The sequence below is a fragment of the Notamacropus eugenii genome, chromosome 5 (genome assembly GCF_028372415.1).
Source record: "Notamacropus eugenii isolate mMacEug1 chromosome 5, mMacEug1.pri_v2, whole genome shotgun sequence".
Lineage (NCBI taxonomy): Eukaryota > Metazoa > Chordata > Mammalia > Diprotodontia > Macropodidae > Notamacropus > Notamacropus eugenii.
The window spans coordinates 439,462,516-439,479,661 of NC_092876.1; positions in this window are offsets into that span (position 1 = coordinate 439,462,516).

A 17,146-nucleotide genomic window follows, 5' to 3' on the forward strand; every position below is an offset into this window, starting at 1 on the left:
CTACTCAAAATGTTAAACTGTGAAATGTGTAATCTATGCACAACTCTAGTATTTGCATCTAGATTGTTTTTCTTCTTACCTGAGAGCATCCTATTCTTCATTTCTTATAGTAAAATAGTATTCTATCACAATCATCTATCATAACTTGATCAGTCAATCTTCAATTGATGGTCATTCTCTTAATTTTCAAATCTTTGCTATCACTAAGAAAACTGCGATGCATATTTTTGTACATATATTTCTTTTTCTTTTGTTATCTCTTTGGGATACTGACATAGTAGGGATATTGCTGGGTCAAAAGTATGCTTGGTTTTATAGCCCTTTGAACATAGTTTCAAATTGTTATCCAGAATGGTTGATTCACTTCACAATTCCAAAACAGGACATGTGTCTCAATTTTCTGATATCCCTTCCAGCATTTATCATTTTCCTTTTCTGTCATATGAGACAATCTGATAGGAGTGTGGTGGTACCTCAGGGTTGTTTTAATTTGCATTTCTCTAATCAATAGTAATTTAGAATATTTTATATTACTATAAACAACCTTGATTACTTTGTCTGGAAATTATTCATATCCTTTGACCATTAACCAGTTGGGGAATAGTTTTTATTTTTATAAAGTGGACCCAGTTCTCTACATATATGAGAAATAAGACCTTTAGCAGAGATGCTTGCTGTAATTTTTTCACAGTTATCATAACGATGTATTTTCCTTCATCCTATTTTCCCCCTGTTTATCCTTCTCTCCCTCCCTCCTTCTCTGTCTCTCTCTCTCTCTCTCTCTCTCACTCTCTCTCTGTCTCTCTTTGTCTCTCTGTCTCTGTCTCTGTCTCTCTCTGTCTGTCTCTGTCTCTGTCTCTCTCTGTGTCTCTGTCTCTGTCTCTGTCTCTGTCTCTGTCTCTCTCTCTCTCCTTTCAACCTATCCATCCTCAAATGTGTATTGTTTCTGACTACTCTCTCCCAAATCTGCCTTTCTTTCTTTCAACTTCCCACTTTTCTGATACCCTTCCCCTCCTAGTTTCCCATAGAGTAAGATAGAGTTCTATATTCATATATGAGGGTGTATGTTATTCCCTCTTTGATACAGTTCTGACGAGAGTAAGGTTCACATGTTTCACCATTTTCCTAAAAACTGTAAAAACTCTTTGTGTTTCTTTTATGTCAATATTTTACCCCCTGCTTCCACCTTCTCACAGTGCATTTCTCTTTCTCATGTCTTTTTTTTTTTATATATCATCCCATCACATTCAACTCACACTCATGAGCCCTCTTTATGTGTAACTCTTCTAACCTTGCTAACTGCTAGGATGTGCTCTACTCCCCCAAATGTCACAGATCTTTACTGATGACCTTCTAAATTGTCTTAGGATGGAAGGTTATTTCATCCTATCCTTGTGGGCATTCTAGTATTCTAAAATTTACTTTGAAGTGTTACTTAAAGTTGCTTTTCAATGTTTATTTAGGAGACCTAAGGTCAAATCCTGTCTTTTTTTCAGTCACCCCTTGATTAAATAGTTTATTGAACAAATATGGAAAGAAATAAGTTGCTTGCTCCCACATGGAGCCATCTGGCTCCATGTAGCATGTAAAATTCTTCCCACATATTTTCATAAATATTCAGGGAGTGGTAGGAAAAAATTCCTGAATGATACTTTCCCATAACTCCTGAAAGGACTAAGAGAAGAATGTGAGAGGGAGGGAGAGAAAACTATCTTTGAATCTTGGACAATAGAAAGAGAAAACCAGGCTGGGGTGGGAGTGGAGGCATATTATAAACCATTCTTCCCTTTTGAATTTACTATCCCACTATACTTTAAAAGCTGGAAATTTCAGACTTCTTTATCCATTTATTTTTGTCTTTCAACTCCCTTCCTGTTCCATCTAGACTCTGAGTCTTCTTATTAGTCTTGGGCTGCAACAGTTTCACTCATTGCCTAATAGAATCATAGAGTCTGTAGTAGTAACACCAAGAGAAGTTGTTACACCTGCACACCTAAATTCCATCTTCCACAGATGTCCGTAAGTCATTCAGTAAGGCAATACTATACTTCAATGTACAAATTCTCTATCTATTTTATTATGTTTATTTTATTTTTCCTTTGGGGAGGCTAGATTGAAAGGTAAATGAAATATTTTTCCTTGATTCTGGAAGACCTGAATTCAAATTTCGACTTACTAGCCACATAACCCCCAGATAAGTCACATAGCCTACTTTGGTTTCCTCATCAGTAAAAAAAATCAGCATTTACTTCTCAAGGTGGTTATGATAACCAAATTATATAATATTTGTCAAACACAACACAATGTCTGGCATTTTCTTGGTGTTATAAGAATGACCTTCTTCTTCTTCTTCTTCTTCTTCTTCTTCTTCTTCTTCTTCTCCTCCTCCTCCTCCTCCTCCTCCTCCTCCTCCTCCTCCTCCTCCTCCTCCTCCTCCTCCTGCTTCCTCTATTTCCTTCTTATGCTCCCTGAAATGAAGAGGTAAAGGGAGGACAGATTGCTTTTCTTATGTGACAAGATCATTAGAAATGATTTGTCAAGTCACTTTCTAGCTGAATCATAAAATCTCTGGGACCAAAGGAAAATACCACCTTCAGAGGAGCAGAGCTACACAGTAGAAAGAAGTATATCAGAACTGAGAACATTTATGGTGTTAAAGACAATGCAAGATGAGATAAAGACAATGACTGTAACACAATGGATCATAACATGTAGTAGGAAATATATCTATGATAATGTTGGAGCTTCAGGGTGAGAACCTAGCAACAAGGAGAAGAGCATATGGTACTTTGTTGAGTTAAGAAGAGTGGTAGTGAAGAAATGGGGCATGAACAGGGTAAAAGTTTGCAGAATTCACTGAGAAGGGTAAATGACAGTGGAGAACATCAAAACAACAGAGCAATAAAGAACAAAGCACAGATAAGGAGGAACAAATTCCTAGTGTATTTACTCCTAGTTGGAGTTCAAGTCACAAAAAGTATATATGTATAAGAGGTCAGAGTATTAGTGGTTTTATTGTAGGAATTATTTTTATTCTTTTACAGAACATTTATATTGCTTTATTCCAAAGATAATTCTATAATTAGCATAATCAGGGTGTATGGCATGTTTAGAGAGGACTTCTGGTGAGTCTCTGGTGTGAGGGCATGCTGAGCCCTTTTCACGACTTCTCATCTATCTTTGGTGTCCACCTCTCATATAATTCTCACTGTGGCTCCAAGAATGCATAGTGTCAACACCCAGAGATTTCAAGTTTTCCAGATGGGCTAAACCATGTTGAAGGTAACTGTAGACTTCAAAACCATGAGTGAGTTATGGAGTTGTTTACCCCTTGAGTGCAAAGATTTCTTGCAACAGAATGGACAGATGAGAACAATTTGTTCCACTGGCTATGAAGGTGACTGAAAATGGCTCTGTTGTACACTTAGAGCTTGCTATGACACTGAAGAAATTAAAATCGTCACTGCATCTCAGATTATCATCTGTCATTTTGACTTTGATCTTGCTACTGGATTTTGATGGGGAAGAGAGAGTGAGGCTGATGACTTTGTAGAAAACTGCTTCACTTAAATCTACTTCATGCACGAGTTATGAAATCACCCCTTATTATCATTAGTCCTGACTAATTGACACTGATTAATTGGGGTTCAGCATCCACCTGAACAGAGAGAAAGAAGGTACACTTCGAGTGAAAATCATAGAATTGTTTGTTGTGAAGGACAGCATGCATGTTTGGGGAAGAGCAGAACAAGGTCTGCTGTTTCAAAGGTTGAAAGTTTAGGAAGTCATCTTATGATGTTTTACAACAAAGAGAGGCAGGAGAATAGGAGGAATACAGACAATGTAGAACCGGTATGTTTATGCAAGCTCTGTCCATGTGGGATTGGTTTGAGCTGGTCTTGTAGCTGTTAACACAGCAGAGGCATTTCAGGTGTTCCAGGTTTACCTAAATGATGCCACAAAGCATCACTGGCATATCAAACTCCAGCAACACTCATTCCACCTCCTGATTGACTGATTTTGGTTGTCAAGTTATTTCAGCTTCTCCTGGAAAATAAGAGAATTTACACAAATGAAGGTGATTATAAATTCATTCCTTCCATCTCTGCAGTCCTCTTCAAAAGCAAAGCAGGGCAACAAGTTAAACAAAAGATATACTCTGGTTTTAACTTTGTGAGACTAAGCGCTCATAAAAGGAGCTCACAGCAACCCTTCATGGAATATCATATACAGAATTTTCCCAGACTTCATCTGAATGAGGAAGGAGAATATCAATAAGAGAAATTTAGTGGCTCCCAAAATATATCTTGAGTCTCTTGTGTAAAGAGAGAGACATAAGGGTTACATAGATTTTTCAGATGCCTTTTAGGTACTTTCAGTGTAACAAGATAATTTTGGACTTCTATTGGCAGCTACTGGAGGGGAAATTTCTGCTCTCCTACATTCTTCTATGAAACAATTTCTGGGTTCAAAAGCTATGTTGAGGAAGAGGGAGCAGATGTAGAGGAAGCTAGCACAAGAATTTTCCCTCATGTTTTAGGCTTCATCTTATCATATTTTAAATTTCTTTGATCAGTATTTATTATAGAAAATATCTTAGGCAATTTCATTTTCTAATCTTTTCCTCTGATTCTGACTGAATATAATCCAGACAATTCACTGAATTATTTTCCTCAATCAGACTTCTTGGAAAGATGGCTGAAAAGTACTGCAGCCTGAGAGATATGGGAAACAATAAAATGCCATGACAAAAGGAACTACATAAATATTCTTTCCAAGGTGTTCACGGATAACTCAATAGGCAACTCCTAATTGAATTCATCATGCTAAAGTGCATAATTACCCTGAACTGATGGATGGTGAACACATTTTCACCGAGTATTTTGATTTGAAAGTTATTCTGGCTTTGTTTAGTCTTGAGGATAATATTAGAACAACTTCTTTTGAGGAAAGCTCTGCTGAGTACTCACTTGTTTCAGAGTACTTCAATTGAACTAAATATAGCTTTTTTAATTGGTTGTTTCTTTATCATCCATTCTTCCCTTGTGACATTGAGATTAATTGAGCCTCTTTCCTGATGACTAAGAATTCCTTCAACTTCTCTTAGATGAGAAGTCTGGGTTTAACTTATTTTGTATAAAAAGACCACATCATATCCTTTATTCTTTGATGCACCTCAAGCTGTCTCTGACTATAAGATGAAATGAAATTGAAGAGTATTTTTTATGTACAGGTTTATTGTAATTATGTCTTCTGATCATGGTGTCTAACTTCAAGTGAGATAAAGAAATTAACAGATAAATGAATAATTGTCTTCTCTCCAGATTCAGTTAGATTATCAACCAGGAAAGATACTTCCCTTCTACATCAGTGATAATATAATGGCCATTTCACTGATAAACATCACTGGCTAATCTATATCTCCAATTTAATACATAAAGCAATTGTTTTGATTTTGGCCAGAAACCCTAAGGGTGTTCCCCTCCAGATTTATTTATTTTTGACTAGGAAGAAGAGGCCATTTTTGCCTCATTTCTTACCTAGCCTTGCTCATTCTATAGCAATGAGACAAACTGAGAATTGGAAAATACTTTACCTTAAAAATGCCAGGTTTCCCACTGCATCCAGGGTCATCTCAAGCGGTCATGATCTACATCTTGCCATTATTCCCAGAAGACTCAGAAAGACAGATAAACAGAGACAGACAGATGCAGATATCAATAGGCACAGAGACTGACAGACAAGAAGACTTATAGAAGAGACAGAAAGAGCAAGACATAGAAACATACAGAGAAACATAAACAGTGAAAGAGTGAAAAAGACAGAGAAAGGCAGATAGAGAAAGACAAAGAAACAAAGAGATAAAGAAAAAAAGCAGAGAGAGAATAGAGGCCCAGAAAGAGAGAAAAAATAGAATCAGTTCAAGATATATATATATATATATATATATATATATATATATAGAGAGAGAGAGAGAGAGAGAGAGAGAGAGAGAGAGAGAGAGAGAGAGAGAGAGAGAGAGCTCTTCAACATTAGCTTGTGGTGAAGTCTAAGGCAGTTTTATTTCTTGTTTTTCCTTTCACATAGTGTAAAAAGCTCAGAGTATACTAAAATTAGATTATATATAAAAATTATAAAAGCTTACAGGCAGCAAGTGAACAATATTTAAAATTAAAGACATCAGTTTGCTTGGCAGTGATGAAGTGGAGGAGGGGGAGGAAGAGTAGAGGTAAATTCACCTAGTCCTCATGTAGTAGCACATTCTGTGCAGGAATGTTGCTCCTTAAGCAGTTCAGTGAATCATATCAAACTCTAAGTGCTCCTGATCATGTTCAGTTTGTGTCAGATGTCCTCTTCTGTGGCAATGGTCTGACTACTAGTCTACTCATGGGGTTCTAAATTGCCTTGACTGTCTCCACTCATGATTTCTTAGTTCCTCCTTTCAACTGAGAAAAAAAAAAATATGCTTTCTATTAGCCCTCTTGCTGATAAGGGATTGTTTTATTGCAAAAACAAAACAAAGCAGCATATTAGTGCAAACTGGTATTTATATTTAAGACATTTTAAAGACTTCACAAATCTATGTTTTTGAAATATGTAATGGAGATATCAATGTTCCCATTTCACAAATAATGATACTGTAGCTCCCAGGTGTCAAGTGATTTGCAAATATTAGGAGTAGGGATTTCTCTTGCCTCTAAGTTCAATACTCTTCCCACTATAAAAAACATATAAGGATATCAGATAGCAAAAGTTAATATTGCTTTCACTACTTTATAAGTGAAGGAACAAAGAAACTAGGGGATTTCAACTTTGTTACACAGTAAATCAACATTATACCAGGATAAAAAAAATCTCCCCATTTCAAACTTCCATCATCCTTGAATATTCTTTTTAAAAAAAAGTCTTTTATTTTACTTTATATCACCCAACAACATAAAATAAAGTGATGTTCTAGCCCATATTTTATTTTTAATTCCCAAAGCTCTGGCAATATACGTTGAAGCTAACTGACTTTCACAAATCTATGAGACTCCTAAGTAAACATCTAGGCCTCACTTTGTTTAGAAATATGTTCTCTCCTGGGAGGGGAAAATTCATGACAAAAGTGTTGTTTCTTATGATGCAAACTTTTTTTGATGTGATGATGATAGAGGCAGGAGAGGAGAATGGCTATTTCCTTTGGCAATTTTGAATTTGGCTGGAAATTTCGGTTTCCCTTATTTGAATGAGAGGGAGAGAAGTAGATGAAAAAAAAAAACTCAGGTGAATTTCTTTCGAAATAATATTATTCTGGCTAAGCAAAATTTCTGTTTTATAAATTCTAGATCTATTTATTAATGATTCCTTGCTACCTTTTTCAAAATATTAGTTATTCGTTGTGTAGTGGTCACTGCAGTGGATCAATATTTTCTGGTAACATATTGATTCTAAATGTTTAAAATACCGACACCATAATGCTGATAGAAACATGTTGGGAAAAGCAGAGGGATAGGGAATGGGAAGTTTTGGAGAAGGAACTGCAGCTATTTTCTTTTTTAGTTTCTATTACTGTCTGAAAAATTGAAGGAGAACAAATATTACTATGAGTCCAAAGGAGGAAGATATCCTAAACTGATGGAATGTAAAGTATAGGACTATGTAAAAAACTGTGTGAAGAGGTAACTGAAGGATGAAAGATGACGCCCAGAGTAGAGAAGGGAGTCAGGTAAAGCAATAGTCCAAGGTTTCATTTTTACAGTATCTTTCTGTGGTGGGGGAGGGGGCATGAAAGAGTGTCAATTAATCCTTGCTAATGGGTAAGTTAATAATATAAGGTCCTAACATTCCTGGAGAAATTTACATTTTAATAGAAGATAGTAGAACTTCAAAAAATCTTGAAAGCCCTAAAGAATGAATCTCTATTAGCAGAATGTCAGTCTTCAAGATGGGTGGTCCCTTCAGGCTCCTGCAGGTGACTCTCTTTTCTATATACTGTTTAGCCTGGTCCAAGTTTTATTTAAAAAAAATAAAGTCTTATGAAATAATTATATGTTCATATAAGGAAGAAAAATCCTTTAAGAAAACAGAAGCATTCATATATTATTAAGAAAATAACTGGTATGATATTTGGAATACAAACAGGAGAAAATTAGAAAGATAAATATATTTGAGCAATTGACAGTACTTAAATTATAATATTTTGTTTATATTCTAAAATGGAGAGGAGATACAAATCTTCCTTCAGAATCCTTCAAACGTTATTATCACAGATGGAAGAAAGAAAGAAAATTGCAGACTCTGGGTTGGGACATTCTCTCATTTTGTTGATCTTAAGGGATGAAAGTAAATGAGAAAACAATTGTGCCAAAGAAGAAATGGAGAGAAACTTAATACTTCTCATATTTGGAAAACATGAAGTTGAAAATATAGAGGTACAGATAGTATGTGGACATATTATGAATATCACTCTTACTTGAATTGGGCAAAAAAAGGTTCAGCCAGCAAAGGAAAGGTCTAGATCTAGAGAAAGGGTGAAATAAGAGAAGGGAAATACCCAAATTAAAAAAAAAATAACCTTCAAACTTGAAGAGTGGATGATAATTGCAGAATTAAAGAGAGAGAACTAGTGATCAGAATCTAGGTATGTGAGTAGATGAGGGCTAGATGAGTAGGATAACATTACTTCAAATTTAGATCATGAATAATAATCATATTTCTTTTGTTTTCCCAATTCTATTTTATGAAAGTGGGATGGGGACAAAGAGAAAGAAAGAGCATTAAATAAAATGATAAAAAGTGTAAAGGAAAAAAAGAAAAGGTCATATTAACAAATATAACTCTGAATGTGAACCAGATCAATTCATTCACAAAAGCCAAAATGAAAGTAGAATGGATTGGAAAAAGAAATTCGCCAGTATGTGGTTGAGAAGAAAGATATTTGAAACTATAAGAGTTACAGAGAAGTAAAACAAGGGATAAGAGAGCCAAGATGGCAGAGTAGAGGCGGCAACCTAGCCAAATTTTCCCAATATTCTAGTCCAAATATCTTTAAAATAACATCTAAAAAAATTCTGTATTATCAGAGACAACAAAAGGTCAAAGAGAGATATTTTTCCAGTCCAGGACAACTGAGGAGGTGGACAGGACAGGTCTGAGACATTTGGGTGAGGGCCAACCCTAAGCATATCTGGCAGCAGCACTGCCAGTGGCTTTGGAAGCAGTAGAGACAACAGCAGCAGCAACTTGGGGACCTCTCAGCACAGAGACAGAAAGGGGGTCAGAAAACTTTTCAGGAGGAGATTATAGGGGACCCTCTGCTGACACTAAGGGCAATACCTGACACTCTTTGGAAACCCTATTGCCCATATGCAATTCTGGGCAGAAGGTCCAAGGCAGAGAGGAGTACAACTGACTTCTGTGGCAGGAGAGGTGGGGGACTGTGGGCAGTTGTAAGGACCTGAGGAGTGCTATGCTTGCAGCTACAGGGGAGCAGGGGCACTTCCTGGGTAAAGACCAGAGTAAAGGCCAGAAGAGCAGTGATGATACCACTCTTCACATCAAACCATCTTGGAAGCACCAGAAACTTGTAGACTCCCAGAACTATATCTGAAAATAGAAGCACAAAAAAGTCTAATGTTTGGGACAGTACCTTCCTACCTCCAGGTGAGCAGAGCCCAATCTCAACATAAAGTTCAAAATATATCAAATAGAGTGGAAAAATGAGCAAAAAACAACAAAAGGGAAAAGAACATGAGCATAAAATTCTACTACAGTGTTAGGGAAGACCAAACACAAGCTAAATAGAAGACAACAGTGTAAAACATCTACAAGCAAAGCCTAAAATGCTAATTTGACACAAATTCAAAATGAATATCTGGAAGAATTAAAGAAAGAAAGGATTGCTAGAAGAAAAATTAGGAAATTTAAGAGAGTAATGTAAGAAAATTATAAAAAGAGAATCAACAGCTTGGTAAAAGAGGCATACAAATTCCCTGAAGAAAAAACTCCTTAAAAAGCAGAAAAAAGTCAATTGGAGAAAAGAGGTACAAAAACTCCTGAAACAAGAACTTCTGGAAAAGAAAAATTGGCAAAGAATTAGAGAAGAAGGGGTGTCCATTAATTGGGGAACTCATGAACAATTTATGGTTTATGATTGTGATAGAATACTATTGTGCTATAAGAAATGATAAGCATTATAGTTTCAGAAAAAAAAGAAGACATACAAACTGAGGCAAAGTGAAATGAGTAGAACCAGAAGACAATTATAAACAGTAACATTAGTACTGTACAAATATTAACTGTAAAGGATTTAGGTATTCTGGTCATTACAAAAATCCAAGGCAATTTTTTAAATTATATATTAATTTTATTTATTTTTAGTGTTCTACAATCACTGTCATATAACAGAACTTATCCCCTACCTATCTCCCAGCTCCCCCCTCACTCCCCGAGACAGCATACAATTCTATATAGGATCTATATGTACATTCCCATTAAATACATTTTCACTGTAGTCATGGCTGTGTAGAAGAACTAAAATGAATGGGAGAAATCATATAACAAACCAAAACATATTACACACACAAAAAATGATCTGCTACATTCTGCAGTTGAATTCCATAGTTCTTTTTCTGAATGTGGAAGGCATTTTGCCTTAGAAAATCATTGGGTCTTTTTTTTAAGTCCTTGCACTGTACAAAGTTCCAAGTCTACCAGAAAAACTCTCGTATACTGTGATCATTGCTGTGCACAAAGTTCTCCTGGTTCTGCTCTTTTCACTCAGCATCAGATCATATAAGATTTGCCAGGCCACTCTGAAGTCTTCTTGTTCATCATTTCTTATAGTGCAATAGTATTTCATTACATTTATATGCCATAATTTATTCAGCCATTTCCCTGTTGATGAGAATACCTCTGATTTCCAGGTTTTGGCCACTACAGAGAGCTGGTATAAATATTTTTGTACATGTGGGAACCTTTCCCATTTTTATGATCTTTTGGGGATGCAGTCCTAGAAGCGATATTGCTGGGTCAAAGGGTATGCACATTTTTGTAGCCCTTTGGGCACAGTACCAAATTGTTCTCCAGAATATAGAAGCTGCAAGGTCCTGTGTGATCCTGACTGTAGCTCCTTCATATTTGAATGGTTTCTTTCTGGCTGCCTGTAGTATTTTTTCCTTCACTTGATAGTTCTGGAATTTGGCAACAATATTTTTTGGGGTTCTGAGTTTGGCATCCCTTTCAAGAGGTGAACGGTAGATTCTTTTGATGACTATTTTGCCCTCTGGATCTATCACTTCTGGACAGTTTTCCTTGATGATTTCCTGGAATATATTGTCCATACTCTTTTTTTCATCATGACTTTCTAACAGGCCAATAATTCTTAAATTTTCTCTCCTGGATCTATTTTCCAGGTCAATTGTTTTACCAATTAGATATTTTACATTTTCTTCTATCTTTTGATTTTTTAGATTTTGTTTGACTGATTCTTGCTGTCTCATAGAGTCATTAGTTTCTAGTTACCCAGTTCTAATTTCTATCAAATTGTTTTCTTCAGTTAACTTTCAGGATCTCTTTTTCCATCTGTCCAATTATTTCTTTTAAGGATTTATTTTCTCCAGTTAGTTTTTGAACTTCCTTTTCCATTTGTTCAATTTTCCTTTTTAAAGAGATGTTTTCTTCATGAAATTCTTTTTTTCATACTTTTAAAATCATTTGCCAGTTTCTCTTCTATTTCCTTCTTCAGGTGTTCCAGGAGAGATTTTTGTGCATGCAAGCAGTTCATAGTCCTTTCTGAAATTTCAGATGGGAGTACAATCTCACTACTGGCCTCTTTGGTATTTGTGTTTTGGTCTTTGTCCCCATAGAAAGATTGTATGGTCTTTTCGCCTTTCTTTTGCTTTTTCTTGCTCATGATAGTGTTTGTATGTAGTGGCTTTTGTTTCAGTTAAAATCTGCAGAACTTGGTGTTGAGTTGACTGGTGTGAAAAAGCTAAGGGCAGGTGTATTTTTGTCTTTTTATTTTGTGTTTACCCAGTCAGCCCTGGGGCTAGCTTGTTAAGCATAGAAGAAGAGAGGTCTGCTCAAGGGAGATCTCTTCAGATGAGCTGAGGCAAAAGAAAGCTCAGGGATTGGTGTTCCCAGCTGCCCTACTGTCTTCCTGTTTCCCCTGGAGCACTGAGGCACACCTGGATCCTAGTGTGAACTTCCACCCCTCCTGGGGTTCCTCTCCTAACATTGGGTCCTAGTGCAAGTTTCCACTGCCCTGGGGCCCCTCTCCTTCTAGTTCACCTCTGCCATGGTAGGAAGAATCCCCTTTAGCTATTTTCCTAGTCTCAGGTCTTATGACACTGTTTACCCCCTTGGCTGTCCTCACTGATCCAGGGATTTTCTGGGGAAATATTTTAAGGTCCTTTTGAGGTCTACAAGTGGGGAAGAGAGACCATTTACTGATCACTCCAACACCCTGGCTCTTGGAAGTTCAAGTAGGTGACTTACAGACTTTTAATCTATGGGCTGAAAGTCTCAAGAGCTGCTATAGCTGATATCTGGGGCTCAACAGCTATCACTCACTCAGCTGCTCTGGTCTCCCTCCTTGGGCTGATGCTCCACTTTCTGCCTGCTGCTTCCTTAGGCCTCCTTGGGACCCTCCCACTTCACTGTGCTGGATGTGCTGGGCTGTGCCCTGTGGGATCCTTCCAGTCCACCTTCCAATCTGTCCCGGGTGGTGAATCTGCAACAGTCTGTCTCCTATTAGATTTTGCACCTCCAAAGTTTGGTCAGATTCTCTCCATAGAGTTATCTGAAGAGTTCGTTTGAAAGCTTAGGTGAGTCTTTGCTCTCACGCTGCCATCTTGGCTCTGCCCCCTCAATCCAAAGCAGTTTTGAAAGACATTATGAAAATGCTATGCATGTCCACAGAAATAATTAGTTGATTCTATGTGTAGATTGAAGCTTTTGTTTTTCTTTTCATTTTTCTTGCTTTTTTTGCCACATGGCTAACATACAAATATATTTTGAACTATTCCTCACATAAAATTGATATCATATTTCTTGTCTTCACAATGGATGGGTTATAATGGGATGGAAAGAGAAATTTTGAAATTAAATTAAAAAAAATGTTGAAATAAGTAATATTTTTATATTAGCAAGTTATCTGAAATCCATGATAAAAAAAAGAGCTTCTACATCATATTTCAAGAAGTTATCAAGGAAAACTTCCCTGACATACTACAACCAGATGGTATAATGATTTAGAAATTTATAGTTGAAATCTAGAAATTTAGCAATATAAATTTGAAGAATGTATAGATGATCTTTTGAAAGATATCACAAAATGAAATCTCCCAAGGTCAAAATTTAGAAATCACAAGTCAGGGAGAAAATACTGCAAGCAATCAGAAACAAACAGTTCAAAATCATGGAGCCATAGTAAGTATCATACAATACTTCTCATTTTTTTTCCTTAAAAGAGTGAAAATCTGGGATTATAATATTCTGGAAGGCAAAGATGCTAAGATTACAACCAAGAATTACCTATTGATCAAAACTGAGTATATTCCTTCAAAGGCTAACATTAGATAATTTAATTTAAAAGTAGATAATAATAATAATGAGATAACCAAATAAATACATTATTTATTAGATAATTTAAAACAGATAACTTACAATTATTCCTGATGTAAAGAGAAGAGCTGAATAGAAAATCTAACATTGAAACATAAAACTTAATAGGAGTGTAAATGACAAACATGAAATAAAAATCACAAGTCAATAAGTAAAAATCGTTTCTTTTTCTATGAGTTATGATGCATGTAATTAAAAAAACTTTATTATTATTAGCTCAATAAGAGATTATGTAGAGAGAGGACATGGAAGTAAGCCAGTTTTTTCCCAAAATCTTAAAAGAGAAATTAAAGTATGAGTAAAAGAAATTCCCTTGGTCATGAATAAAACAGAGTTTTGAGGGAAAATAGGGTAAAAAGTGAGAAAGAAGGATAAACAATAGGAAATATGATGGACAGAAATACAATCTTCAATTTTTGTGACAGTAATGTTCCTAGAAATCTGCAAATGTGAAAAACACAAATTTCTACAATTTGGGTAATATGGAGTTAGGGTCTTTTGACCACCAAAAGCTGTAATTTTGCTAAAGATTGATGAAAGTACACTTTCCTGAGGGGGTGGAGCTGAGATGATGGAGTAGAAAGATGTACATACTCTAGCTCTTCCCCCACAGCCTACAAAATACCTGTAAAAATGACTCTCAAAAAATTCTAGAGCAGCAGAAGCCACAGAATGACAGAAGGAAGGAGATTTCCAGCCCAAGAAAGCCTGGAAGGTCAACTGGAAAAGTCTATTGTTTAGAGCACAGAGCAGAGCATAGCCTATCCTTGGCCATGCAGCACCAGGAGGAACAGGACCTGAATAGGACCTGAACAGGACCTGAACAAGACAAAAGATGGAATCCCCAGGAGCAGCAGCAGAGATTCCCAGACCCCTTAACCCATAAGCCAAATAAAACTTCAAAGGTCAGTTTGAGAACTTTTCTAATTGGGCAAGAAGGGAACAGGGTCTACCCCCTAGCCCTGGCCCCAGATGGCAGAGGTGGCTGCAGTGACATTTGAGGAGCCCTTAGCCTAAAACCTCTGGGGGAATTGAGCAGCTGATCTAAATCTCATCCTTGAGCCAGGCCCTAGAGTGAGGAGGAACACTGGGCTGACATGGCAGAGTTGGAGGTGATTGTGGAGAGGGAATTCTACTACTAGCAGATTCTGGGCAGAAAAGTTTTTGGTTGCTCCCAGACCAGTGTGCAGGCCAAGAGAGGAGTGAACTCCTCTCCCTTGATTTTGCCACCTTGGAGGAACTGAGAACTTTCAGGTTCCCAGAGTATACCCTCCTCTTGACAAAGGACTCAAAAGTCAAGTAGCTGGCTGGGAAAATGCCCAAAAAAGGGAAAAAATAAGACTATAAAAGGTTACTTTCTAGGTGTACAGGTATTTTCTTTCAGTCTTTCTGGTGAGGAAGAACAATGCATACTGTCAGAGGAAGGCAAGACTTCTGCATCCAGTACCTCCAAAATAAATATGACATGGGCTCAGACCATGGAAGAACTTGAAAAGTAAATCAACAGATTGCTAAAAGAGACTCAAAATGCTGAAGAAAATAACACCTTTAAAAACAGGCTAACTCAATTGGAAAAAGAGGTCCAAAAAGCCAACTTGGAGAAGAAAGCTTTAAAAAACAGAATTAGCCAAATGGAAAAGGAGGTTCAAATGCTCAGTGAAGAAAACAGTTCTTTAAAAATGAGAATGGAGCAGAAGGAAGCTAATGACTTTATGAGAAACCAAAAAATTACAAAACAAAACTAAAACAATGAAAAAAAATAGAAGACAAAATGGAATATCTCATTGAAAAAACAACTGACCTGGAAAATAATCCAGGAGAAACAATTTAAAAAACATCCTTGAAGAAAAGACCACAGTTGAGTAGAAAATTTGACTTTCAAACACAAGAATGAAGAAAAGAATAAAAAGGTAAACAGGAAAGAGAAATCATAAGGGACTTACTAAAGCTGAGCTGTTTACATTCCTATATGGGGACACAATATTTGTAACTCTTGAAACTTTTGTCAGTCTTTGGGTAGTTGGAGGGATTTTACACACACATACACACCCACACAAACACATAATATATATATATATATATATATATGTACACATACATATATATACACACATATATACATATATACGTATATGTGTGTGTGTATATATATACATATACATATATATATATACACACACATGCATACACAGAGAACACAGGGTGAGTTGAATAGGAAATGATGATATGTAAATAAATAAAATTAAGAGGTAAGAGAGGGATATCTTGGAAGAAGAAAGGGAGAAGTTAAACGAGGCAAACTACTTCTCATAAAAAAGGCAAGAAAAATCTTTTTGAATGGAGGGGGAAAAGGGGGAGGGGAAAGGAAAAAAGTGAAGCTTACTCTCATCACACTTGGTGTAAGGAGGGAACAACATGCACACCCGATTTGCATGAAAATTTATCTTACACTACAAGAAATAGAAGAGAATGGGATTAGTGAGGTGTGGGGGGGTGAGAGAAGGGAGTGCAAAAGACAGAAGTGAGGTAATTAGAAGTAAACACTTTCAGGGAGGGATAAAGTCAAAAGAGAAAATAAAATATATGGGGGTCAGGATAGCATGGAGGGAAATATAGGTAACCTTTCACAACATGATTATTATGGAAGTCTTTAGCAAAACTACACATACATAGCCTATATTTAATTGCTTTCCTTCTCAGTGGGGATGGGTGGGAGGGAGGAAAGGAAAAAAGTTGCAATACAATTGGGGAATAATAAATACAGGTAATAGGGTATAAAAATCTATCTTGTCCCACAAGAAAAGAGAGAAGATGGGGATAAAGGAAGGGAGGAGTGTGATAGAAGGGAGGGTAGATTGGGGGAAGGGCTAATCAGAATGCATGGCATTTTGGGGTGGGGGAGGGGAGAAAATTTGGATCTCGGAATTTTGTGGAAATGAATGTTGAAAACTAAAATTAAATAAATTGTGGAAAAAAAGAATATAACACCCTAAAAATATACTAACCCAAATAGAAAAAAAAAAGATCCAAAAATACAATGAAGAGAAGAATGCCTTAAAAAATCAGAATTAGCTAAATGGAAAAGGATGTCCAAAAGCTCACTGAGGAAAATAATTCCTTCAAGATAATAATGGAGCATATGGAAGCTAATGAGTTTTTGAAAAATCAAGAAATTACAAAACAAAACCAAAAGAATGAAATGAGAGCAGAAGATGTTGAACATCTCTTTGGAGAAACAACTTATCTGGAAAATAGATCCCGCAGTGACAATTTAAAAATTATTTGACTACCTGAAACCCATGATAAAAAAAGAGTCTGGATATCATTTTTCAAGAAATTATCAAGGAAAACTTGCCTGAAGTTGTAGAACCAGAGAGGAAAATAGATGTTTAAAGAATCCACAGATCACCTCCTTAAAGAGATCCTAAAAGGCAAACTCCAAGGAATATTGTAACCAAATTCCAGAGCTCCGAGGTAAAGGTGAAAGAATCCAGGAAAGAAAAAACTCAAGTATTGTGGAAACACAATCAGGATAACA